The sequence below is a fragment of the Podarcis liolepis genome (genome assembly GCF_965112155.1).
Source record: "Podarcis liolepis genome assembly, chromosome: 10".
Lineage (NCBI taxonomy): Eukaryota > Metazoa > Chordata > Lepidosauria > Squamata > Lacertidae > Podarcis > Podarcis liolepis.
The window spans coordinates 41,202,918-41,228,480 of record NC_139562.1 but is presented as its reverse complement, the minus strand read 5'-3'; the positions used below and the strand labels follow the sequence as shown (position 1 = coordinate 41,228,480).

The window sequence follows — 25,563 nt, the reverse complement described above, 5'->3', positions numbered from 1 at the left end:
CTCCCCGGACTTCGGGCTGCAGGCAGCTATCCACAAGCATCGGAGCCCGTGGGAGTTCCCGCGGGCTCCGCAGGCTTGCAGATAGCTTCCTGAAGCCTGCATTCACCCCATAGGACGCAAACACATTTCCCCTTCATTTTTGGAGGGGGAAAAGTGTGTCCTATAGGGCGAAAAATACAGTAATTTCACTTGAAACCCTCCAAGCCAAAGCACTTATGCCCACAACTGCTGGGACTTAATTCACAACCTGTCATAGGTGCTACCCTTCCCTAACGTAACCTGGACTCAGGTCCTTCATACTATTTTCCAGTTTACTCATCTCATTTCTAGGAACATTCCTTCCTCCCATCCCATATGCCAAAGTGGTTTCCTTCATTCTAAGGAATTGGAATTGAATTGCTTCCATTCCCAGAGTACCAATGGCTTAGCATGCATAACAGGCTCTAGGCTCAGTTCCTAGCATCTTCTGGTAGCAGGGCTAGAAAACCCTGGGCCAGATGAGAAAATGGTCAGACTACACTTAAAATTCAGAAGTGCTTCAGGGCACATCTGAAGCCAAATGAAGCCATCACTAGTCCTGGCAGGTCATAGTTTTAAGGGAGATTTTTCACCCTGTGGCCATTTTTCTTCCCCAAATGTATTTTTCGGCAAACATATTAGGAAGTCAGAAAGCTTCTTAGCAAGGTCTGAGTCTTCACCCAGAGTAAGTGCCTCCTTCGACTATGGAAAGCTGGCTTTGATTATGAAAATGAATATACAGATCTTAAAATTGCAATAAAGTATGTTGATGGAGCAAGTGGTGACGGACATGGAAAATGAGAAGCAACTTTGTTTTTTGTCCCTTTATATTAGTCAGACAACTTTGTGTACAATCTGAAGATTTAGAAAGGGCGTCCCATTCAACATCAATTTACATTATATGAACTCAAGTGAGATGAAGAGATGTTTTTCTTTTTAAATAAGCATTTGGATTCTGTATATTTTATGGCTTTAAATAAAATGGGATGAGAGAAAAGAAAATCAACGGGTATGCTGCATAACCTTCTTTAAAACAAACAGTAGTTCATTTATTTATTAAAATATTTATATACCACCATATCATAAAATATGAGAGTCGTTTATGATGCTAAAACACAAAACACCATTATGTTGCAGGTGACTTATCTGCGATATTGCACTGCTGTCTGTAGAGCTCTGGTGTTGGTGCTAATCATACACAGTTGCAAAATTTCAGAGTAGTTTAAGAAAGTGAAAAGTATAATGTATGCATGTTTTCCAAATTTTCCAAAACTAGCTCAAGGTAACTTGAAAGAAAAACACATAACCCTCAGATTGCTGCAAACCTATTATTTTCATAGGTATTTTATTTTCTAGGTATTGTCTGGATTTCTGTGCTGTCATAGAAGCTTGATGAACAAAGAGACTTTCCAGAATTAGGAATGCAGTTCAAAATTTAGAAATAGTCTCCTGGTCTTTAAAAGCCAGATTTCTTCACAAGAACCACTAACCACACATTAGACTTCTTAAGCAAGCAAAGATTAATACAAGGAATGTATGTTAATGCACTGGGAAAATGAAAACATTGAGACTAGACCTCAAAACTGATTATTATTAACACAGCATTTTAAATAATCACAGAATAAAACCCCCGAAAAGCTTCACAGGCAAGAAGTGTTCAGATTGTGAAGCCATCTGAAGATAAAACTATGTTGGCAGAAAACAGAAGGCAAAAGTCTGAGAAATGCAAGAGGTCTATGATTTGGGGTCACACTGAACAAACTTGGCCTTCAGAGGAATCAAGGTGTTTTAAAAAATAAGCACACAGGTGTCAGGGGAAGAAGAAATATTGATAAAGGCAGAGCAGCAGCCATACCAAATTGTGTCAAACCGTAGAACACACCTTCTTTCGGCAAAGAAACTCACTTATATGTACTTGCTGGTTACCACTCACCTTATAACTCCCTGGGTGTGTCGGAGAATGTGAATGTAGGAAAATGAAGTTAGTTTTTAAAATAAGTTAATTTTCAAAAGACATCCCAAAAAATCTCACCAAGAGAGATCATCCATGGTAAACAGAAGCAGCTTGAGAAGACTATATAAGCAGACTACACCTTTGTGGCTGTTTCTGCCCCAACCCAAATGTTTCCAATGACCTTTGTCCACACATTTCTTTGTGACAGTGTTTTTAAATAACACACAAGCAGTCAGGTGCCTTCAATGAAGAGGAATGTTTGCTAAACCACATCTCATAGTTACAGAATGATTAACAAGCTGCCTGCACTGGTATGAGTTCTCATGTTCTAGCCTGTGATAACAAAGCTGTTCTAAGATCAAGGTCCATCCCCACAGATTCTACACGACAATTATTGTTCCTTGTACACCAACACCAAGGTCACAAAATGACACTTAAATCTGTTTCTGAGAACTGATGACATTCTGGTCACTGGTGACTTTAGCTATCATGCATCCCTGGAACCTAGAGACCTAAAAAGGATGGGTTGGTGGGAAACACCATGCCACACACATGTTGCTCCCCAAGGCTATAATCACTGAAGAGATGCATCATGGAGGCAGCATCCTAAAGTGGCTACTGGAAAACTAAGAAGCGCCATCCATGTCAGATCCTCTGAGCCACTTGCATATTGAGAAACCTCTAGGAGAGCTGTTCTGTTGCTTGGTGAGAGGCAGAAAACGAAGCAGTTGAGATAATTATGCTCAGTCAGCCCTATGCACATTCTAGCATAGATGCTTTGTTCAGGAGAGCTGTGGCCCATTACTATTAGCACCAGTAACCCATCTTACAAAACAGACCTCATGAAACCCCCTGCATTCCATATCAGAGGTTTTGAGTCACATGGGCACAATGCAGATGTAATGAGGAACCATGGTTTCCCCCCCGTTATGCCCCTGGTGCCAAGCTCTTTTTAATCAGGAGACGAGGTTGGAGATTTAGAGTGGGAGAGGGAATTGCCCTCAGTGCCAGCCCCAGAAGCACTTAACCAACTTCTTCCAGAAGAGCCCATGGTGCCAGTATGTATCCAGCATGACAATGTTGTGTGGCCCTCCTGTGATAACTCCAACTCAGAAGTTCTAGTACAACCACAGTCTCCTCTACTCTGTCACAGTCAATAACTGATACATCAAGCTGGGGTCCTTTAAATAAGAGGCTTCTCTCAGCAAACGTGCAGGTAGCTACTGAGTCATGTAAAGCTCATTTGGAGGATGACTGCTGCTGAAGCAATATATGAGTTTTGTTCTCATGAGCTCCTGAGCCCTCCATGGAGCTGTCCAGGGTAATCTTGGTTTGTCTCTGCTGAAGTCAGCACTCACTGCAGAACAGCTTCAAGCTTGTGAGCACCCCCTTTTCTCATGTCTGTGAGGAGCAGCTTTTGATTCTATACCAACCAGTTTCCCATGATTTCCTGAACTTTGGTAACTGTTTTGTTAAACTATGGTTGGAGACAATTCAGCAGTATTCAGCATAGCTTAAGCCAATGGTAATTAACACTGTGTTCTCCAGATGTTGTTGCACTCCAGCTCCCATCAGCCCCACCCAACACAGCCAATGCCCAGGGATGATAGAAGTTGTAGTTCAAGGAAATCTGGAGGGATGTTGATCTTCTGCGCTACATGAAATAAGAGGTAGAAGGGGGAAATGTGGAAGCACAAGGCTGGCCGCACCTTGTTCTCATACTGGACAACCATAGTTGGCTGAACTAATCCATGGAATTTCAGGGTTTTAACATCTTTAAATGTTTCAGAGTGTCCAAGATTTAAGGGGTAAATTACACTTAGAATTTTTTTCATTATTTTCTCAGCTTCTATACATTGCTTCTCTATCAGCAAGGTATGTTTGTGTGTGTTTATTATGTGTGTGTACATATATATTTATATATATACACACACAAGCATGCATGCGTGTGTGTGTGTGTGTGTGTGTGAGAGAGAGAGAGAGAGAGAGAGAGAGAGAGAGAGAGAGAGAGAGAGTATGTGTGCGTGTGCACACACACTGCTCGAATAATCTTCCTGTGATTTTTTATTTTTAAAAAGCTGCTGGATTCAATAGCCTATTAACAATTCCACATATGCTGACTCTGATACAACCATTTATTTAAAAGGATACTTACACAGTTACACATCTGAGCTTAATATAGAGAATTGATTAAATTCCTTAGCACTGAAATAAACACTTGAGATTACAGTAATTATACTTCCTTCTAAACCTCAAGTTGTGGAAACAAGAGCAGCAACAACAAAAAAAGCAGATGCCTAAATCAAGAATGATTAAAATACATGGCTCAAAGAACACAATTCTCAACCAGACTTTGAAACCATGTATTGCCAGTGCCATTCAAAACTGACTACACCTAACCCTTGGGATAAACTGAAGATAAAAATACAAGAGCAGAATGTCTTTTATTAATGAAAATATATTCCAATCTATTATACAACCCATTTTGAATTTCAGTATCTGCTCAGGGGCTAGAATGGTGCTTCTTTCAAAAAATCCACCCACCTCTATTAGCATTTGCAGTTTTTGAGCCTGATCCACCTGACCCTTAATACAGGGACCTGTTTGATTCTTTGCTTAACAAAACCCCTCTCTGATGAATTTTAGTCCTCTGAACTTCCTTTTGTAGACTTATTCAAGCCTGAGCAGTTTCATCAGTATAGTCTTTGAGGACCTTGCTATTCCATCTTATTAAATGCTTACAAGCTGAACAAGCTTATTAAACGAACAAGCTGAACAATGGCTATGCAAAGTGACTTGGGAGAGAAAGATGTTCAAAAACTTTGCAACCTTTCAAGGGATAATTAGCCACTTTCCCAATGCAAGCATTCCTCACATTACTTACATTCCTCCACAGCTGTTTTACTTCCGACATACCAACACAGCCTTGCAATAAATGGCTGGCTGCCCATTTGCTTACTTAGCTCTCCCCCTGTAACTTCCCCTTTTCACCACTTTTCCACTGCTCAGTCTCTCCCCCCCCCCACCCCCATTCCATCTTCACCTGAAAAGCCCACTCCCACCATCTGGAAGGAAATTAAGTAGTGAACTGCACTGCACTTTTTCCTGGTCGGAGAGAGCACCATGGTACTCACACAGGCTTCCCTATTAGCTTAAAAGGTCATCAATACAGAGGGACTTTCTGTCTAACACTTCAGAAAGTGGTAAGAATGGGAGAGGAGAATCTGCCATCACTCAAGGCAACCTCAACCCTGAGTTTCCATGCTGCCACCGAAAAACAAAAAGCATCAGAATTTGTAAAATTAGTTACTATGTTAGATATTTTTGGGAAATTTGACAACAACCTTTGACTCATGCTTCAAGTAGTACACAGAACACACATTTAAAATTGGGGGTGGGGAGATGTCTCATTTTAGTGGAGGAATAGGGAACATAACAGGCTAGAAAATTTTTGGCCTACAGGGAATCTTACATGATTAGATCAATATTTATTTCCTTCCTTCTTTCTTTCTAACCTTGTACAGACATGACACACATTTTTCATGAATAAGAATTTTATTGCATTTTTTTGTATTTGTGAGTACTGCTTGAAAATGGAACACTTAAGAAACTTTCACCTATTTGATTTTCTGGTGCAATGATGCAAGAACAATTATGTTTGATCTAAATCCAAAACAAAAGTGCTATTAGGAATGTTTGTAAAATAAGGAGTGGGAGAGCTGTGGTTTCTTTCCAAGAGCAGTTTAAAACATGTCATTTTACAGTTTGCAAGATGACATCTATTGTACCTTTAAACAACTAAGTAAAACCAACTCATTGGTCACATTCAAAAGTAATATCCTCCATCCAACAAACCATCATTGTCTGTTGTGGGAATTTCAAGGGGCTAACCTATTTCTAGACAAGGCAGGATGAATTCAACTGCCGAGTCTGATTTAACATGAAGACTATTTTGTTTTTAAAGCATTTGCAGCACCCACAATCTGCAAAAAAAAAAGTGTGGTTTATGCAAAAAGTTTTTAGAACCATCACAACAGCAGCACTGCAGTAACTAAATTCTACAGAGGTGGAAGTCAGATTCTACTGTTCACAGTATTAAAATGTGCAGTTAATTTTTCCAACTGCATGGTAAAGCCTGTAATAATGTCCCTTAGACAACAAACAGCTGAATGAGCATCTGAGGGTGAAAAGGAATGTTTTCATAGGCACAGTTAGTAAATACCAATGGTTGTAGCAGACATTCTTCCTTAAATGGAAGCTAACACTGATTTAGCTGAAGTGCTTTTTGCTGCAATAGATGTGACTGCCTAGCTATTAACCTTTGCAACACCTTCAGCTATAAGACACAAAAGCTGAACACTTCAGCACAAACAATTGCTTTTAAATTCATTTCTTACTATATACTTTAGATCTTTCAAAATCTCCTATGTCCAAATTCTACAGAAGGCAACTGAAAAGTAAGAACAATTTTAGATTTAAAAAATTCACCTCAAACTAGGCTCATACTTTTATCAGCTGAGATTAGGAGTGTTACAATATTTCTTAGGGAGGTGTGGATATTTAAATATGGTAAGCCCAGTATAAAGAGTTTTCTTATTCCTTATCTCCCTCTCCTCAAAGTCCAATTGTATTTTAAAATTAGACATAATTCTGGGATATTCATATTTCCAAACTAGTCTGTACAAATGTAGAAATAATAATTTAGAAACAGTTCTAAGTGGCATGTTGATATTAAACGATTTAGAAATTTTATAGATCTTTTAAATGCATTTTTATTTTGGAAAAAGCAGTAAATTAAAACAAACTTTTCTGATAGTCTGAGAAATGATCTTAAGATTCTCTTTTTTGATTGCAGCTTTCATAAATAGTAGACTGCAATTTCTGGGGACATTAAGTGAACGGCATTGGCATATGATAAACTTGCATGTTCTTGATTTAGGCTATGTTCTGATATAATGCTAAACATGGATTAGTACACGGGTAGTCAACATATCACCGTCTGGTTATTTCAGACTATAACACCCTTTATCTCTGACGGCCAGACATACTGGCTAGGGCTGGTGGGTGGTGCAGTCCAAAACACCTGGAAAGTACCATGTTGGCAACCTCTGCTTTAAAAGGTTGAGAGAGCAAGTCTAACACACACACAGGTTCATAGGCTCTTCCCCTCCCCTCCAGTGTGGCCATGAGGAGGACATCAGAAGCTTCTGCTTCCATTTTAAATTGAGCAGGATTTAGCTTGTCATCCAAACCCTAAACTGTGGAGAACCTTAATTACGGCTAGTTAAAAACAAGTCAGCTTCATAAGCTCTGGGCAGATCCATACCATATATTTAAAACACATCAAATGCACATTAAACACATGTAATTTGCCCCAAAGAATCCTGATAAGTGTGATTCCCCCCCACAGAACTACAATTCCCAGCACATTTAATAAACTACAGCTCCCAGGATTCTTTGGGGGAGGTTATGAGCTTTAAATGAGAACTGAATGTGTTTTAAATATGGTCTGAAGCTCAACATCAAAAAAATGAAGATCATGGCCACTGGTCCCATCACCTCCTGGCAAACAGAAGGGGAAGAAATGGAGGCAGTGAGAGATTTTACTTTCTTGGGCTCCATGATCACTGCAGATGGTGACAGCAGCCACAAAATTAAAAGACGCCTGCTTCTTGGGAGAAAAGCAATGACAAACCTAGACAGCGTCTTAAAAAGCAGAGACATCACCTTGCCAACAAAGGTCTGTATAGTTAAAGCTATGGTTTTCCCAGTAGTGATGTATGAAAGTGAGAGCTGGGCCATAAAGAAGGATGATCGCCAAAGAATTGATGCTTTTGAATTACTGTCCTGGAGGAGACTCTTGAGAGTCCCATGGACTGCAAGAAGATCAAACCTCTCCATTCTTAAGGAGATCAGCCCTGAGTGCTCACTGGAAGGACAGATTGTGAAGCTGAGAATCCAATACTTAGGCCACCTCATGAGAAGAGAAGACTCCCTGGAAAAGACCCTGATGTTGGGAAAGATGGAGGGCACAAGGAGAAGGGGATGACAGAGGACGAGATGGTTGGATAGTGTTCTCGAAGCTACCAGCATGAGTTTGACCAACTGCGGGAGGCAGTGGAAGACAGGAGTGCCTGGCGTGCTCTTGTCCATGGGGTCACGAAGAGTCGGACACGACTAAACAATAACAATGGATCTGCCCTATGATTTGAAGATGAACCACTATTTGGCAGTGTTTAGACATGAGGGAGAAGGATGGGGGTGGTGAGCCTGTAGACAGTTAACAACACCTGGCTTATTATTCCTTCGATGAATTTTTCCCAATAGTTTGATTCAACACTTTCTGGGCCTAGAATTACAGTACAGTGGTACCTCGCAAGACGAATGCCTCGCAAGACGAAAAACTCGCAAGACGAAAGAGTTTTCCGTTTTTTGTTTTTTGTTTTTTTTTATAAAATTTTTATTGGTTTTACAACATTTTTAAGAAAAACAAACAAACACTAAAAAAGACAAACATACACGTATAATTTCAAACATATTTTCATGAACCTCTTTTCTTGGACTTCCCCATACCCCCCCTCTCTGCATCCCAATGTCCATAATTCAACTAGCAACTCCCAATTGTTACTTTCCAATCTCTATCATCTTAGTCCTCTTTTATAGTCTAACCTTATATCCCTGTACCCTTTTGCTTCTGGAAACCACAACATTTTAGCATTCATTAAGTTTATAGTAATCCTTAAGGTAGCTTTTAAATTTTTTCCACTCCTCTTCCACCGTCTCTTTTCGTTGGTCACGGATTCTGCCTGTCATCTCGGCCAATGTCATATAGTCCATCACTTTCATCTGCCATTCTTCCACAGTGGGTAAATCTTGTGTCTTCCAATACTTTGCGATGAGTATTCTTGCTGCTGTTGTGGCATACATAAAAAAAGTTCTATCTTTCTTTGTCACCAATTGGCCGACAATGCCCAAGAGAAAGGCCTCTGGTTTTTTAGGAAAGGTACATTTAAGTACCTTTTTCATTTCATTGTAGATCATTTCCCAGAAGGCCTTAATCTTCAGGCATGTCCACCAAAGGTGATAAAAGGAACCTTCAGTCTCTTTACACTTCCAACATTTATTATCGGGCAAATGATAGATTTTTGCCAGCTTGACTGGGGTCATGTACCACCTGTATACCATTTTCATAATGTTTTCCTTTAGGGCATTACATGCCGTAAATTTAATACCGGTGTTCCATAACCATTCCCAGTCAGCTGACATAATGTTGTGTCCAACATCCTGAGCCCACTTAATCATAGCCGATTTAACTGTTTCATCCTGTGTGTTCCATTTCAACAGCAAGTTGTACATTCTAGATAAATTCTTAGTATTGGGTTCTAACAGTTCGGTTTCTAATTTTGATTTTTCCACCTGGAAACAGATTTTCCTGTCCTGTTTAAAAAATTCCATTATTTGACGATATTGGAACCAATTTTCTACTTTGTGTTTCAATTTCTCCTGACTTTGTAGTTTGAACTTATCTCCATCCTGTTCTAAAATTTCCCAATACTTCGGCCATCCGACCTCCATATTGAGTTTCTTCACTGCTTTAGCCTCCACTGGTGAGACCCATCTAGGGGTTTTGTTTTCCATTAGATCTTTATATCTTATCCAAACATTAAACAATGCTTTTCTAACAATGTGATTTTTAAAGGCACTGTTAACTTTATCATACCAAAGATATGCATGCCAACCAAAAGCATTATTAAAACCTTCCAGATCCAAGATGTCCGTGTTCTCGAGGAGCATCCATTCTTTCAACCAGCAAAAAGCTGCTGCCTCATAGTACAATTTTAGGTCCGGCAGGGCAAAACCCCCTCTTTCTTTAGCATCTGTCAATATCTTAAATTTAATTCGGGGCTTTTTGCCCTGCCAGACAAATTTCGAAATGTCTTTGTGCCACCTCTTAAAACATTCCATCTTGTCAAGAATCTGCAAGGTCTGAAACAAAAATAACATTCTAGGCAATACATTCATTTTGATTACTGCAATTCGGCCTAACATTGACAATTTCAAATTTGACCATATTTCTAGATCTTTTTTAATTTCTGACCAACATTTTTCATAGTTGTCCTTATACAAATTCACATTCTTAGATGTTAAATAAACCCCTAGGTATGAGTTTTCCGTTTTTTGAGTTGCTTCGCAAGACGAATTTCCCTATGGGCTTGCTTCGCAAGACGAAAACGTCTTGAAAGTTTGTTTCCTTTTTCTTAAAACCATTAATACCCAGGGTGCATTGCTTGAAGAGGTGCAGTTGCGACTCGACTTCAAGGAGCAACTCATAGCACGCGGTGTGGTAGCCTTTTTTGAGGTTTTTGAAGACTTTGGTGATTTTTGAAGCTTTTCCAAAACTTCTTTTGCAGCCATTTGGCAAGTTAAACCTTCAAAACTTTTTGGGGGGTTTTTGGATTTTGGGTTGGGGTGTTTGGAATTCAAGGACTTGGTTTTGGGGAGGGGTTTGCAAGAATCTGGAAGCTTGTGTGTTTTTTTCTGCATTTTTATGATTTTTTGTGACCATTGGGGCACTCTGCTGTTGTTAAAAAAAAGATTTCTGGGTTTGGATTTCTGTGTGTGGGTGGCTGGGTCGGTCAGGGAATTGTTGAGAAGGGGTTTGCAAGAATCTGGAAGCTTGTGTGTTTTTTTCTGCATTTTTATGATTTTTTGTGACCATTGGGGAACTCTGCTGTTGTTAAAAAAAAAAGATTTCTGGGTTTGGATTTCTGTGTGGTGGGTGGCTGGGGGGGTGTCAGGGAATTGTTGAGAAGGGGTTTGCAAGAATCTGGAAGCTTGTGTGTTTTCTGGGAGGTTTGGTGCTTTTGAATTTTTTGGATGTGAAGCACTGATTTTTTTGGGGGGGGGGATGTGAAGGTAGGAGCTGTGCTGCCATGGGGCCCAAGAAGACTGCTGCTGCAGAGGCCGACGAGAGGAAGAAGGAGAAGATTACGCTGGAAATGAAGAAGGAGATCATCCAGAAGCACGACAGTGGAATGCGTGTGACAAACCTCGCCAGGGAGTACGGGAGGAATCCATTGACCATCGGGACCATCCTGAAGATGAGGGAGAAGATCCTTGCGACTGATGTAGCCAAGGGAGTCACCAGGATCGTGAAGAACTGCCCAGCTGTTCTGGAGGAGGTGGAGAAGTTGCTGCTCATCTGGTTAGAAGAGAAGCAGCGTGCAGGGGACACAGTGACTGAGGCCGTCATTTGTGAGAAGGCCAAGGCCTTGCACGCAGACCTCATCCGGCAACAGCCAGGAACCTCAGGCGAGCCAGAAGTCTTCAAGGCAAGCAGAGGCTGGTTTGACCGGTTCAAGACGAGATCTGGAATCCACAGCGTGGTCAGGCATGGAGAGGCTGCCAGTTCTGATGTTTCTGCGGCTGAAGACTTTGCAGCGGAGTTCCTGGAGGTTGTGACGACGGAGGGCTACGTTTCACAGCAGGTCTTCAACTGCGACGAGACCAGGCTGTTTTGGAAGAGGATGCCCAAAAGGACTTTCATCACTCAGGAGGAGGCCATGTTGCCTGGCCACAAGCCCATGAAGGACCGTCTGACCCTGCTCTTCTGTGCCAACGCAAGCGGCGACCTGAAGATCAAGCCCCTGCTGGTGTACCACTCGGAGAACCCACGGGCCTTCAAGAAACACAAGGTCGACAAGGAGCAGCTGAGTGTAATGTGGCGATCCAACAGTAAGGCTTGGGTCACACGTGTGCTGTTTGTGGAATGGGTCAATCTTGCTTTTGGCCCTGCTGTCAAACAGTACCTGCTGGACAACGACCTGCCGCTGAAGGCTTTGCTTCTGATGGACAATGCTCCTGCTCATCCTAAAGGCCTTGAGGAGGACTTGTTGGAGGAGTTCAGCTTCATCAACATCATGTTCCTGCCGCCTAACACCACGCCACTGCTCCAGCCGATGGATCAGCAGGTCATCGCCAATTTCAAAAAACTCTACACCAAGGAGCTTTTCAGGTGATGCTTCGAGGTGACTGATTGCACCAACATCACCCTGCGGGAATTCTGGAAGGACCACTTCGACATCATCACCTGCTTGAAGATGATCACCACGGCCTGGGACAGGATCAGCCAGAGAAATTTGAATTGCGCTTGGCGCAGCCTGTGGCCGGACTGTGTGGCACCAAGTGACTCTGATGCACCAGAGTCAACAGTGGTGCAGGACATTGTTTCCTTGGGGATGACCATGGGCCTGGAGGTCACAGAGGAGGACGTCAGTGAGCTGGTGGAGGAGCACGACCACAAGCTGACCACCCAGGAGCTGGTCGAACTGCAGGCAAAGGCTGCGCAGGAGCAGGCCTCGCTGGAAGAGGAGGAAGCAACTGAGGAACGGCTGTCCTCCAAAGAACTGAGGTACATTTGCCAGAAGTGGAAAGATGTGCAGGCTTTTGCACAGCGGCACCACCCTGACAAGGACCTGACACGTGACCTTGCGAACACTTTTGATACGAGGGTCATGTCATCTTTCAGAGAGGTGCTGAAAAGGCGGATGAAGCAGCAGACCATGGACAGGTTCTTCAGCAAGAAGCAAAGAGTGGAAGAGGAACCTTCTTCGAGTTGTCCCCCAGAGTCTTAGAAAATGTATGTACAGTACACTTTGGTGATTTTTAAATGCTTTTCTGTCATGTTTAGAAACTTAAATTATTGTTCCTTCAATTTTTGAAATGCTATTTACAGTATGTGTGACTTTAAAGAGCACTTAATAAACTCTTTTTGTACCAAATTTGGCTTTGTTTGGACTTTTTTTGACCATAGGAACGCATTAATTGATTTTCAATGCATTCCTATGGGAAACCGTGCTTCGCAAGACGAAAAATTCGCAAGACGAAAAAACTCGTAGAACGAATTAATTTCATCTTGCGAGGCACCACTGTATAAGTAAAACTGATACCCTTTCAAGTCTGCACAACACCTTCTATTGTAAGGTTTTCATTTATTGAACTAATCTTGATATGGTGAACAAATCGTTGTGTGGACTAATTTAATGGTGGAAATAAACTATATCACTGCTATGTCGTCCTCCATTTTTTCAAAAACTGAAATTGCCATAATAATGTTTTCATTTTGAAGTTCCAAGAGAGGAAACATAACATTACCTGGCAGCTAACTACTAGACTGGATGAGCAGAGGTTCTGAAGGCAAGGCATCAATTTGCCAAAATCCAGGCATCAATACTATGTAAGGCATTTGGAACAAGTGAGTATTTATTCATTCTTCCCCTGCTGCCCCGCCTCCAACCTTTTCTTCCTGTAGTGAAGCAGTTGTTTACAAGGACAATGTTCTCCCAGCAAGAGTTAATGATTGGTACAATAAGAAAAGAAAAGCATGGCTTCATTCTCAACATTCCACTAAAGAAGCTTCTTCTAAAATTGGGAGGGAGGATAAAAATGCCCAATGACCCAGAAATCTAGTCATGCTACAAACCACTAACAAAAGGCTAAAAGAATAGAAAGGGTGGTAATAGATGTCGTGTCTTGCAACGTAGCCCCTGTCCCCTATTATACCCACAGTGCATTCAGTTTTGTTATCAATACGCTCACTGTTTGTGATCATTACCTTTATGATCGTTGCCTTTGCTGCCTGAAATCCTGAGTGTCTGAATACTTATTGACATATACGTTAAGGAATTCCTAACACTGCTTAAAAAACCACAGGTTTCTGAAGATTTAATTACCCTGAAGGAATAAAGAAGAATGGGTCAACTAAAGCTTATAAAAGTAAATATTAAGTGGAAAATAGTGTTGTTGTCGTTGTTTTAAATATCACTATAACGTCATCATGCAAGTATACAGTACTAGTTCTTTGCTAGTTTAATACAAATTTTTCATGATTCATTCATTTAATTTTCTACAATTAAGGTGTAAAAAGTTGTTAAATTATTTCTTGATTTCCAAAAGCTGGCTGAAATAATAAACAGAAGATGGCATCCAATGCACTTGTTCCATTAGTGCTAAATTATTGTGCTACTGATGCTACATTGGATTCAGTCCATATTAGTTTATGCAGGCAACAGACTTCCAGTTCTAGATACCACTGAATAGAATATACTTTCCAACCCAGGCTCAAACAGCACAACAGACTTCTCAATTATAATTTGCAGCTGCAACCTATACCTACTCACCTGGATGTAAATGTCATTGAATTCAATGAGTGATACTCAATGTTGTGTGGGCAGATGCAAGCTCAAACAATTAACCTTTCCCTCTCATGAAGACCTCAATTCCCTTTTTCCTCCCCATCTTTGGGTGCTTCTGGGACTTCAAGAGTGAGGAGGCAAGAGAAAGATTCCTTGTCTGAAAATCATCTTTCACTAACACAGTGCAGGATATCAGCCAGTGGGATTACTTCTGAGTAGAGATGTACAGGACTGCACTCTTACTGACTTTCAAAATATCTAATGTTATTTCTCTAGCATTCCACCACTATACGACAGCCATTAATTAAGTTCCAATGCTGTAAAAGTGGTTAATGTAATGGGTTATGTACAATTCAGTCAGCCTTCCTTCAAGTCCTGCATCCCCATTAAACATACCGTATTTACTTGAATCTAATGCTCACCTTTTTTGGCCAAATTATATTGTGAAAATTAAGGTGTGCATTAGATTCGAAGGTACATTTGCATTTGCCAGCAAATACTTCTTTTGGTTTACACAAAATTAATGATTTACATTACATACACTGGTGTTCAAAGTGAAAGAACAGCAAAATTCACAACCAATTAAAATAAAAACAGCAGCCTCCAAAATCTAAGACACTATAGCTAAAGAAGACCACTGAAATTGAGCAAGATTGAAGCCTCCGCTCACCAGCTGGTGCAGGGAGGAGGCAATCCTGCTGGCTGCAGTAAACTGTTTAACCAGCATGTTGTACACAGGGAACACACTGTGGAAGCAAGCCCCCAAAAGATTTTTTAAAAGTGTCCCAGGGCAGGAAGAGGACACCTAACCCAGGACCATCATTTCCTTCCCCCCTCACCCTCCCAATAATAGAGGTTTTCAAAAGCCATAATTAAACATTATCATTTGGGGCAAGATTCTGGTTGAGTCTTCCCCAAGTTGGGTTGGGGGAAGGCATGCATAGACCTATAAATTAACACATTACATTATCCATTTGTGAACCTCAGTTTTGGTTTCTTAGAATTCTCATGAGCAATATTGGGTAATTTCCACTAGTTTTGTGGGATGTAATCCATTGGAGCAGTCAAGTACAACATTCTTTGTTTGCCTAGAGAGGACATAGACAGGGGGATGTTGATCCAGCCAGTTGAACTTCCTGTTACACCTGGTCTGGAGATCCTCCCCCTGCAGGTGACCAGTAGGTGGGCATGACCCTTGCTGACCCCACAAAAGGTCCAGTCACGCAGCCATCTCTCTCTTTTGATGCCATTTCTTCTCTTGGACTGCACTGCTGGCTCCCAGCCAGCAGCACATGGGCCCATACTGATAAAGGATGTAAGCCACTCTATCTGTAACTACAAGCTAAAGCCTGCCTTCAGGGATCATACTGTGAACTGAATGCAAGTAAATTTTTCATTACTTTTAAGGAAGACTCTTGCGTCTTTATTCTTTCAGGAGGGAATGAAAGGGGTCTTACCAGGAATACACACCAATCTGGAGATGCCAGATTGGATTGCTTAACTAAAGTGATTCAAACGAATCTGCAACTAGCTTCTTGCTGTGTATAATGGGGAATGAACTCTGCTATATATATGTGTGTGAGAGACATTAGCATGAGTTAGAAAGGATAATAATTAATCAATATATCCTCTCCTACTATCCACAAAATTCCCAGAGTTTTCTTATATAAAGGGTACATAAAATTTCTGAAGCACCGTTGAATGGTTTTCTCAGTATCCAATTTCACCTGCGTACCTGGTTTTCCTCCTCCAGTTTGTTTCATGGTGGGACTTTCCTAACATACTATTTTCCCCATATCCTACACTGCAACTTCTTCCTCCTTCCTGTTCTTTACATTTTTGTTATAAACATGTAAAACAGCAGCAGCTTCTTTCCAGCTAACATAACCTTCCGTTTTACTTTTGGGTTGGTTTTCAGCATACAGAAGAGCAGTCAAAATTCACATGGTACACCAGCAATTCTAGGAATTTGAGAATATATTTTGGTGCTGAGGTGAGGCTTCTGAAGGAAATTTTCATTTAGCAAACTAAAGTTTAAAAATAAACTGGTATCTCATTTACCTCTGACAGCAGCTGGTGAACAGCTGTTGCCACAAAACAATTGGATCAAAAACACTATCCAAACTGGATGAAAACTCTGGAATCAGGAAACAGATTCTTTCTGCGCTCCAGTTGGACACCTAGCTATATTATGCAATACAAGTGAGTATATTGTTTATCTTTGCTTCCTAGAGAAGACTATCACGACTTTTCACTCCATTTAATCTTGCACAAGAGTCTACAAGATTCCCCTACAAAACAGAGATCAATTTAAAGTATAAATGTAGGGGAGGTGGACAATGGGCATTGGTTGTTGCTCCCCATATAATCTTTGCCACTTGCAAAGCAAAAAACACACACACAAAACCCCCCCCCCAAAAAAAACAACCCCTACAATTTGGGTGTTCTTGAAGGAGGGTTACACCTTAATATTCAGTTTCCGTTTTACAGAAATGGAGACAACAGACTTGGATACACTTGAGTTTATAGCTCCTGCACAGAAAATTGAAGTGTAGAATTATGCTGTACAAAAAAATGGGGGGGGGGGGGTTCTTCATTAGGCTTAGTTCATAAATTCCACTAGCGGAGAAAGCACACTTAGGCTACGTTCTGCAACATATTTACATTAAAGTAAGCTCCACTAAACAAAGTAGAATTTACTTCTGAGCAAGTACATATAGGATTGTGCTTCACAAGCAAGAATTTGGACAGTTTCAAAGATTCCCAGATTTCATGTACACTACAATAGCCTTAGTATTTAAATATCTGCACAGTAAATTAAATGCAGCAAGTGGGCCAAGAGCATCACCTGGTTAAGATGTTTCAGGTGTTGATCTGTTCAGTAAGCTGAACAGGAAATCCTTTGCGGCCTCATGTTAGAGCAGGGTATATCAAACGTATATTCCCAAAATAGAAATGCTTTCCACACCTACATTTCTTCCCAAAATTCTCTGGCAAACAAGCCTCTTGAAACAGATTAACCTTTAGCATGTGGTTAAATATTTAGTAGCATTCTTCCTTTGCTAAGTTATTTCCGCTTTTCTTACAGGGAATTTACTGGAAAGCCCCTTAGCACCTATGTGTCAGATTTGCTCAGAGGAGTTTCAGTTGATTCTGCCAGAGGATTCAGAAAAGTCACAGCATGGGTTGAGACTTAACTTGCACTCTAGACCTTTGCCCATCCTAGCTGGTGAAGGCTTGTTAATATAGTAATTATCACATTTTTCTCATAAGGGCAGATTCCAGCTATCTTGGAGCAGTTATCCCATTGAATTCCTTATGACTGAGTACTGTATTTAATGTTGCCCATGAAAGAACTGACAGAGGTCATATGGGGGCATGCTCTTGGATTCCCTGCTTGCAGCTGCAGCATGACTGTCTTATCAGTTTTGACTGATTCACTGGCAGCCCTGTTGCTGGGAGAGACCTTTCCAGTGTCATCCATGGTTTGGTGATCTCATATTTTCATACATGTTATCACCTGCCTTGGAACTTATTTGTTTCTTGACCGAGTTCAAAGTGCTTGTCCTTACCAGTAAACCACTATATAGTTTTGGTCCCAATTATCTCTGGTTAGCAGAAATCAGGGGGAGGGCCTTTTCTATGGTGGCACCCATCTTACAGAACCAACTCCTCTCTGAGTGCCAACACTGATTTTTTTCAGTGCTTACTAAAACTGTTTCTCATGTATACTTTACTATACTATACTATATGTTTCTCATGTGACAACTTTACTATTTTATTATTATTATTTAATGAATGCCTGTACACAATCAAGATTTTTTTGAACTAAAGGAATGGTGGTAGTGGGGGTGAAATTCCACTAAATGTGTTCCTTTCAAATAACAGCCATTTAAGAGCAGGCTTGCTCCTTTAAACTTGATTGAAGGTAACCTGTTAATAAGCTGTGACAAGGTTGGCACTTTAATTTACAGCCAGCAGCACTCGAGGATTCCTTATCCATGCCTAGTGCAACCTGCCATAACAACATTCAGGTTATCAATACAGACAATTGTAGCTCTCCTGCACACCAGCTGCCGAAAGCCTCATTCTCCTCACATTTTCAATGAATGGTTTGACATCACTGCCCTCATTAAATCTGCGGCTGCAAATTCCTGAGATTCATGTCTTCGTTATCTGCTTGTGTAACATGAAGAGGGCTAGCATTTGACCTTTTCCTCATCTGTACCTGGGATGGGTAGCGGTGCATGAAATGCTGGCAGTCAGAATATTAAACAATGGTATTCTTTCCAATTGTTTCCTGACAGAAAGCCTTACACTGTATACTAATAATGAACCCATTCTCTAAGTGCCAGTCCTTTTGTAGACAAAAAAGGCACTATCTACACACAAGACGGAGGTATCAGTAAGTTAAGTCTGGGGAGCTCAAGGTCTGCACAAATAAAATAAAAAAGACTAAAAGTGCCGCCCAATGAGAACTGAGCATGCTCAGTGACCATGGAATGTTTGCAAGGGGTGGAATGTGGAGTGGAAGCACATGGAAACTTGTTCATGAACTAAAAACTGAAGAGTTTTGTTACACCCCATTCAATGCATAAAATGAACTTAATAGTAAGACAGTCTTCTAAAAAGTTGCTGCATTTGAATGTACTAAAATGTAACTTAGCATAACATGAATCAGTGTTGGGGCTCATGTGCTGCCTGCTTCCTCTATTCTGGCATAGCTGTGAAGGAAACTAGAAGCTATAGTGGTGAATCTTGCCTATGGTTTATTGAAACAAGCTAGCTTCATAAAGCACTGATTGAAGTTGTTTCAGTAAACCAGTTAATACTACTCACAGGTCGCCTGGGTTTAGCTATATTGTACATGCTAAACTGTGGACAGTTAAAAACAGAAATGAAAGCTTCTGATTGCCTTCTCACAGCCATGACACAAGGTGAAAAGGAATGGGACAGCTGGTAAGCCTAATACTCGCCCACATAACACTAAAACATAATTTGGCATTACAGCCCAATGCAGCTGGTACTCAACATTAGAATGAGGCACCCTCAAGACATTGTTGGACTCCCATAAGCCTCAATCAGCAAAACCAATAGCGAGGGATGACAGGAGTTGTAGTCCAACAACATATTGGCTACCCCTGTTCTATTTTACAACACTGAATAAAAAAGTCTAACAATGGGGCTGTAAGATTTATATTTACAAGATCCACACTCGCAAGATTTATATTCCAATTTCAGATTATATTTCAGATTACCAGCAAATTTTGCAATGTTATTTAGGTTTGCATTAAAAAAAAACACCTGACAAATGTTAAAAGCTTCTAAACGTATCAACTGACTATTGCAATTTGTTCCAAATGTGAAAGACAAAAGGATTGCATAAGACATCTTCTTCAAATGAAGTCTAAATTAACAACAGAGAAAGTATGTGATATAACAAATAATTCTTGGTGAGTCTAAAACAACCCATTAACAATTTTAGGCTGCATCCACATATATTTTGTTCAACACATAAGGTTAGACGGATCAAGACTTAGGATAGATACAGTGAAATCAATCAAAGTCCCGTCAGTTTCAGCAACTACTCAGACTCCAAGCCTTAGTTCTAAATTCTAAGAATTAGAAATAATTCAATATCCAAAAAGATGTTATGTGTGCAAAACTGTGTTACAATGCACGTATATTGTTTTCTTGCTGGATGGCTCACCCTTTGTAATAAGATTTATTATACATTAAGTCTCTTGTATTTCAATAGGAGCTGAATATAATATGTCATTACCTTAAATGACCTAACTAGGATAATTTGGCCTTTTAGTCTTTCTTCATTATGTGCACAAAGGATTTGCCAGGATTGTGCACTGCCAGATTTTTGAACAAGAAGGGGAATGGCATTTGAAGAGACAAGGCATGCACACAAAAGGTTCAGTGGTCTCACAGGCTTTGTTCTCTGGCTAACTATAGTTCCTTTGTGATTTGTACTTGTAATTTTCCTCAATACAAGCAGGGTAAGACTAAACATGCAATTTTAAGAAATGGTTTTTAAGTACAGTCTGTAGCTAATGGAAATGTTTTATTTTGTCTAACATTTGTATAGCAGATCTCTGATCTTCTTAACTACAAAATCTTATTTAAAAAAAAAACAAAACAAAAAACACCACACTCCCCCTCCAACAGTTGTGAAATAATAATAATAATAATAATAATTTATTATTTATACCCCGCCCATCTGGCTGGGCCTCCCCAGCCACTCTGGGCGGCTTCCATAAAAACCAAAAATACAATAAAATATCACACGTTAAAAACTTCCCTGAACAGGGCTGCCTTAAGATGTCTCCTGAATGTCAGGTAGTTGTTTATCGCCTTGACATCTGCTGGAAGGGTGTTCCACAGGGCGGGCGCCACTACCGAGAAGGCCCTCTGCCTGGTTCCCTGTAGCTTTGCTTCTCACAATGAGGGAACCGCCAGAAGGCCCTCGGCGCTGGACCTCAGCGTCCGGGCAGAATGATGGGGGTGGAGACGCTCCTTCAGGTATACTGGACCGAGGCCGTTTAGGGCTTTAAAGGTCAGCACCAACACTTTGAATTGTGCTCGGAAACGTACTGGGAGCCAATGCAGGTCTTTCAAGACCGGTGTTATATGGTCTCGGCGGCCGCTCCCAGTCACCAGTCTAGCTGCCGCATTCTGGATTAGTTGTAGTTTCCGAGTCACCTTCAAAGGTAGCCCCACGTAGAGTGCATTGCAGTAGTCCAAGCGGGAGATAACCAGAGCATGTACCACTCTGGCGAGACAGTCCGCAGGCAGATAGGGTCTCAGCCTACGTACCAGATGGAGCTGGTAAACAGCTGCCCTGGACACAGATTTGACCTGTGCCTCCATGGACAGCTGTGAGTCCAAAATGACTCCCAGGCTGCACACCTGGTCCTTCAGGGGCACAGTTACCCCATTCAGGACCAGGGAATCCTCCACACCTGCCCGCCTTCTGTCCCCCAAGAACAGTACTTCTGTCTTGTCAGGATTCAACCTCAATCTGTTAGCCGCCATCCATCCTCCAACCGCCTCCAGACACTCACACAGGACCTTCACCGCCTTCACTGGTTCTGATTTAAAAGAGAGGTAGAGCTGGGTATCATCCGCATACTGATGAACACCCAGCCCAAACCTCCTGATGATCTCTCCCAGCGGCCGCATGTAGATGTTGAAAAGCATGGGGGAGAGGACAGAACCCTGAGGCACCCCACAAGTGAGAGCCCAGGGGTCTGAACACTCATCCCCCACCACCACTTTCTGAACACGGCCCAGGAGGAAGGAGAGGAACCACTGTATAACAGTGCCCCCAGCTCCCAACCCCTCAAGACGGTCCAGAAGGATGCTATGGTCGATGGTATCGAACGCCGCTGAGAGATCCAGCAGAACTAGGAAACAGCCGGAGATCATCAACCAGTGCGACCAAGGCAGTTTCAGTCCCATGATGAGGCCTGAATCCCGACTGGAAGGGATCCAAATGGTCCGCTTCTTCCAGGCGTGCCTGGAGTTGTTCGGCAACCGCTCGCTCAATCACCTTGCCCAGGGATGGAAGATTTGAGACTGGGCGATAGTTGGTCATCGTGGCCGCATCTAAAGATGGTTTTTTAAGAAGCGGTTTAATAACCGCCTCTTTCAGCGGGTCTGGGAAGGCTCCCTCACGGAGGGAAGCATTCACCACCCCACGAAGCCCATCGCCCAGCCCTTCCCGGCTTGCTTTTATTAGCCAGGATGGGCAAGGATCCAGGAGACAGGTGGTTGGTTTCACTCGTCCAAGCAGCCTGTCCACATCCTCGGAGGTAACAGATTGGAATTGATCCCACTCAACTTGACCAGACAGAACTCTTGCACTCTCCCGCCCCGGCCCTGCTCCCACGGTGGAGTCTACTTCTTCCCGAATCTGAGCGATTTTATCTGCAAAAAACTTTGCTAAATCATTGCAGGAGAACCTGTGGCCCGTACTGGGCCCCGATGTTGCAGGTGGTTCCGCTAAATTGTGAACCACCTGAAAAAGTCTCCTGCTGCTGTTTTCTGCAGATGCAATAGAGGCGGTGAAGAAATTCTTCTTCGCCGTCGCTATCGCCACTTGGTAGGCTCGACGTTGAGCTCTAACCTGTGTCCGGTCAGATTCGGAATGAGTTCTCCGCCACCGGCGCTCTAGCCGTCTCAACGATTGTTTCATTGCCCTCAGATCCGTGGAAAACCACGGGGCTGTCCGGGCTCCATGCAATCGGAGAGGGCGCTTCGGAGCCAAACAGTCAATAGCCCTGGTTAACTCCACATTCCAGCGGGCCACCAGGGAATCAGCTGAAAGGCCATCAACATGGGATAAAGCATCCCCTACCACTCTCTGGAAACCATTTGGATCCATTAAGTGGCGGGGGCGGACCATCCGAATTGGTCCCACCTCCCTGCAGAGGGGATGGGTCGCAGAGAAGTCCAGTTGCACCAGGAAGTGATCTGACCATGGCACTTCTTTCGTTTCGCTTTTACTTAGTGTCAGATCACCAACATCCATAGAGGTAAACACCAGGTCCAAGGCATGTCCACGGCTATGGGTTGGGCCAGACTTATTCAGGGACAGCCCCATGGAGGCCATGCTTTCCACAAAGTCGCGAGCGGCCCCTTGTAAGGTCGTGTCGGCATGGATGTTAAAATCCCCTAGGACGACCAAGCTAGGTGTCTCCAGGAGAACATCCGCCACGACCTGAAGCAGCTCGGGCAGGGAATCCTTGGCGCAGCGGGGAGGTCGGTACACCAAAAGGAATCCTGTACTGCCCCTATTGCCCAACTTCCAGAACATGCACTCAGAAAACTGGGCCACCTGATCATTTGCAGTTACTTTATTTCAACAATGATCAGATATTAGTTAACATATATCAGGCACAGGACAAATCCCAGTTGGGTTGACACGCAAAGTAGCTAGAGGTAATAAACATTTCTCCTTTGCAGGTTTGTTAATAATAAAAGTAAAAACAATCTTTTAAAAAACAACGACTAAAAAATCAAATCCTGGAAGTATGGATTTGGATAATCCAAACACAATTCCACTTATGAAATTCTATGAGAAAGCAAATGAACACAGGATAACAGTAAGTTACCAAGTTGAGGTTGCCCAGTTGAACTGTCATGGACATGCAGTTGGTTTAAAACTCGAAGCAAAAACTTCCAAGCTCCTCCACCTAGTTGTGAAAGAGGGGGAAGTATATGAGTGCTCCACTCAGGCAGGTTCATCCACACAGCAGGAATCCACTGCTTCCCATTACAGTCCTACCTTGGATCACAAACACCTTGGTACTCGGACATTTGGCTCCTGAACACTGCAAACCCAGAAGTGAGTGTTCTGGTTTGCGAACATTCTTTGGAACCTGAATGTCCGGCAGGGCTTCCACAGCTTCTTGCAGCCAATCAGAAGCCGTGCTTTGTAAGTCGAACGGACTTCCAGAACTGATTCTGTTCGACTTCCAAGGTACAAATGTACATCCAAACCTAGTCTAAGTTGCCAGGGGAGTGGAAAGATGAGCTATTTGGATCACAAAAAATAAAAAAAATACACTCTGGTCATTGGTAGCCTTCCCACCCACTTCTGATTTAAGGGTCTTTTTAAATACACCCACCCAGCCTTTTAAAAAGCTACATTTTCAAACCGTCAACTTCTCTGCAGATTCCAAGGCTTAAGGTAGCTCTGTATATGCCTGAGAGATACAGTCTTGGGGTTTCTCCTTGGTTGAAGGAATAAATAAATAAAGTCAGTGGAAGTAACCAAGTCCCCCTGTTTATCCAGGCAGTTTGTTTCGCTATAGAATACTTCAATATAAACATAAACCTGAGTATAAACATAGATTATAAATATTTGCCTGAACTTTGAGTCAACCAAGGATATGCCTCAACGATCGTGTTTTCAGTAAAACATAGGTCTGGAATATGGTCACAGTTAACACAAGAGTTTACAAGATACACCGTTTTACATCAACTACTGTGCACCCCTCACTTTTGTTTTGTCTCTTTTCTAGATCTTTATTACTGGTTTATTTCAGCATGACAGTTCACTGTTGCCTGCTTTGTTTCAAATGCATTCATTTGGGAAACCTTTTTAAGTAAAAGTGCAGATATAGCTGGATTTTTTAAAAAAAAACAACACACACAATTTCAGAGAATACAATGTCTCGCTGCATTATCTATTATTTTTAAAGCAGTTAAAGACCACTTCCCTGAATGTGTTAGGGTTGTAGATAGAGCCTGACAAAGAATGTGAAAGATCTGTAAAGTGTGTGTGTGTGTGTGTGTGTGTGTGTGTGTGTGTGTGAGAGAGAGAGAGAGAGAGAGAGAGAGAGAGAGAGAGAGAGAGAGAGACTTGCATGGCAAGGCCCCGAGCCCACCCCCATTTCTTGGATAATAAAACACACGGACACCAATATTTTGGTTTAATGGGATAATTAAGGCCACAGCTTTATTGGTTACAGATGTGAGGAGTATTGGATTAGGCACTGGAACTGAACCAACTATATCTGACTCCTGCCTGCCATGCAGGTAGTCTCATAAGGGTCAACCACCAGTAGGGAGAGCCCAGTTGATGTACATCAGCTTCCTCAACCTTGGCCCTCCAGATGTTTTGGCCTACAACTCCCATGATCCCTAGCTGGCAGGACCAGTGGTTAGGGATGATGGGAACTGTAGTCTCAAAACATCTGGAGGGCCGAGGTTGAGGAAGCCTGATGTACATCAACTGCGAGTTCCCCCAGGGTCCCCAATGGGTCATGGCACAGCCCTAGCCCACACCCAGGCTACGGACAGGATCTACACCCCTGGATCCTTTTAACGGAATACCCTTAAAGAGGAAGGGCAGGTGAAGGCCACAACCTCCCCTCCAATAACCAGGTTTTACCGCCAAATCTTACAAAGTTGTGACGATTGCTATGAGGCAGGTGAAAACCACATGGCTGGTGCCAATTTCCTAAGTGGAAAAATTCCTACCTGGCCCCCTTCTGACGAAGGAGGAGGTAAGGAGAAGGAGGCCCCCGGCTGCACGGAAGTTTAAAAAGGGTGAGCCACGCCCCCCAGTCGACCAGATTGGTTGGCCGGGGGGGGGGGCGTGATGCGGCCGGGACTCCCAGTGATGCGAGCGGCTTTCCCATCCCCCCCCCATGTTCACGGGGAGAGCACAAGGCCTGCCTGCAACCCCGCCCCCCTGGGAAGAGGAGCAGCCTAAGTAAAATTGCGTAGAAATACAAGTATCAACACCTTTGTGCTTTTTGTATTGGTTTGTCATTAATATTCAGATTCACTGGTGGCAATTGTTAAAACCCTAAACCACTTAAATCACCTATGCCATCTGCACTGGTGTGAAGACAGCATACAGCTAAAATTAAATTA

At 42.3% G+C, this 25,563-nt stretch overlaps 1 protein-coding gene and 1 long non-coding RNA gene across 2 annotated transcripts in view; one reads left to right on the top strand and one right to left on the bottom strand.

The window, feature by feature from the left end:
* LOC310687700 overlaps positions 1–23,733 on the top strand; it is a 45,718-nt gene extending 21,985 nt beyond the window's left edge. Inside the window, exons 4-5 of the long non-coding RNA XR_014516546.1 lie at positions 13,101–20,345; positions 23,002–23,733. This is a non-coding gene — a long non-coding RNA (uncharacterized lncRNA). The remainder of the gene's footprint in view (positions 1–13,100; positions 20,346–23,001) is intronic.
* Positions 1–25,563, bottom strand: part of PAWR (pro-apoptotic WT1 regulator) — a gene marked incomplete at its 5' end in the record, with an annotated part of 64,322 nt that overhangs the window by 24,636 nt on the left and 14,123 nt on the right. The gene's annotated exons all lie outside the window — the stretch shown is intronic.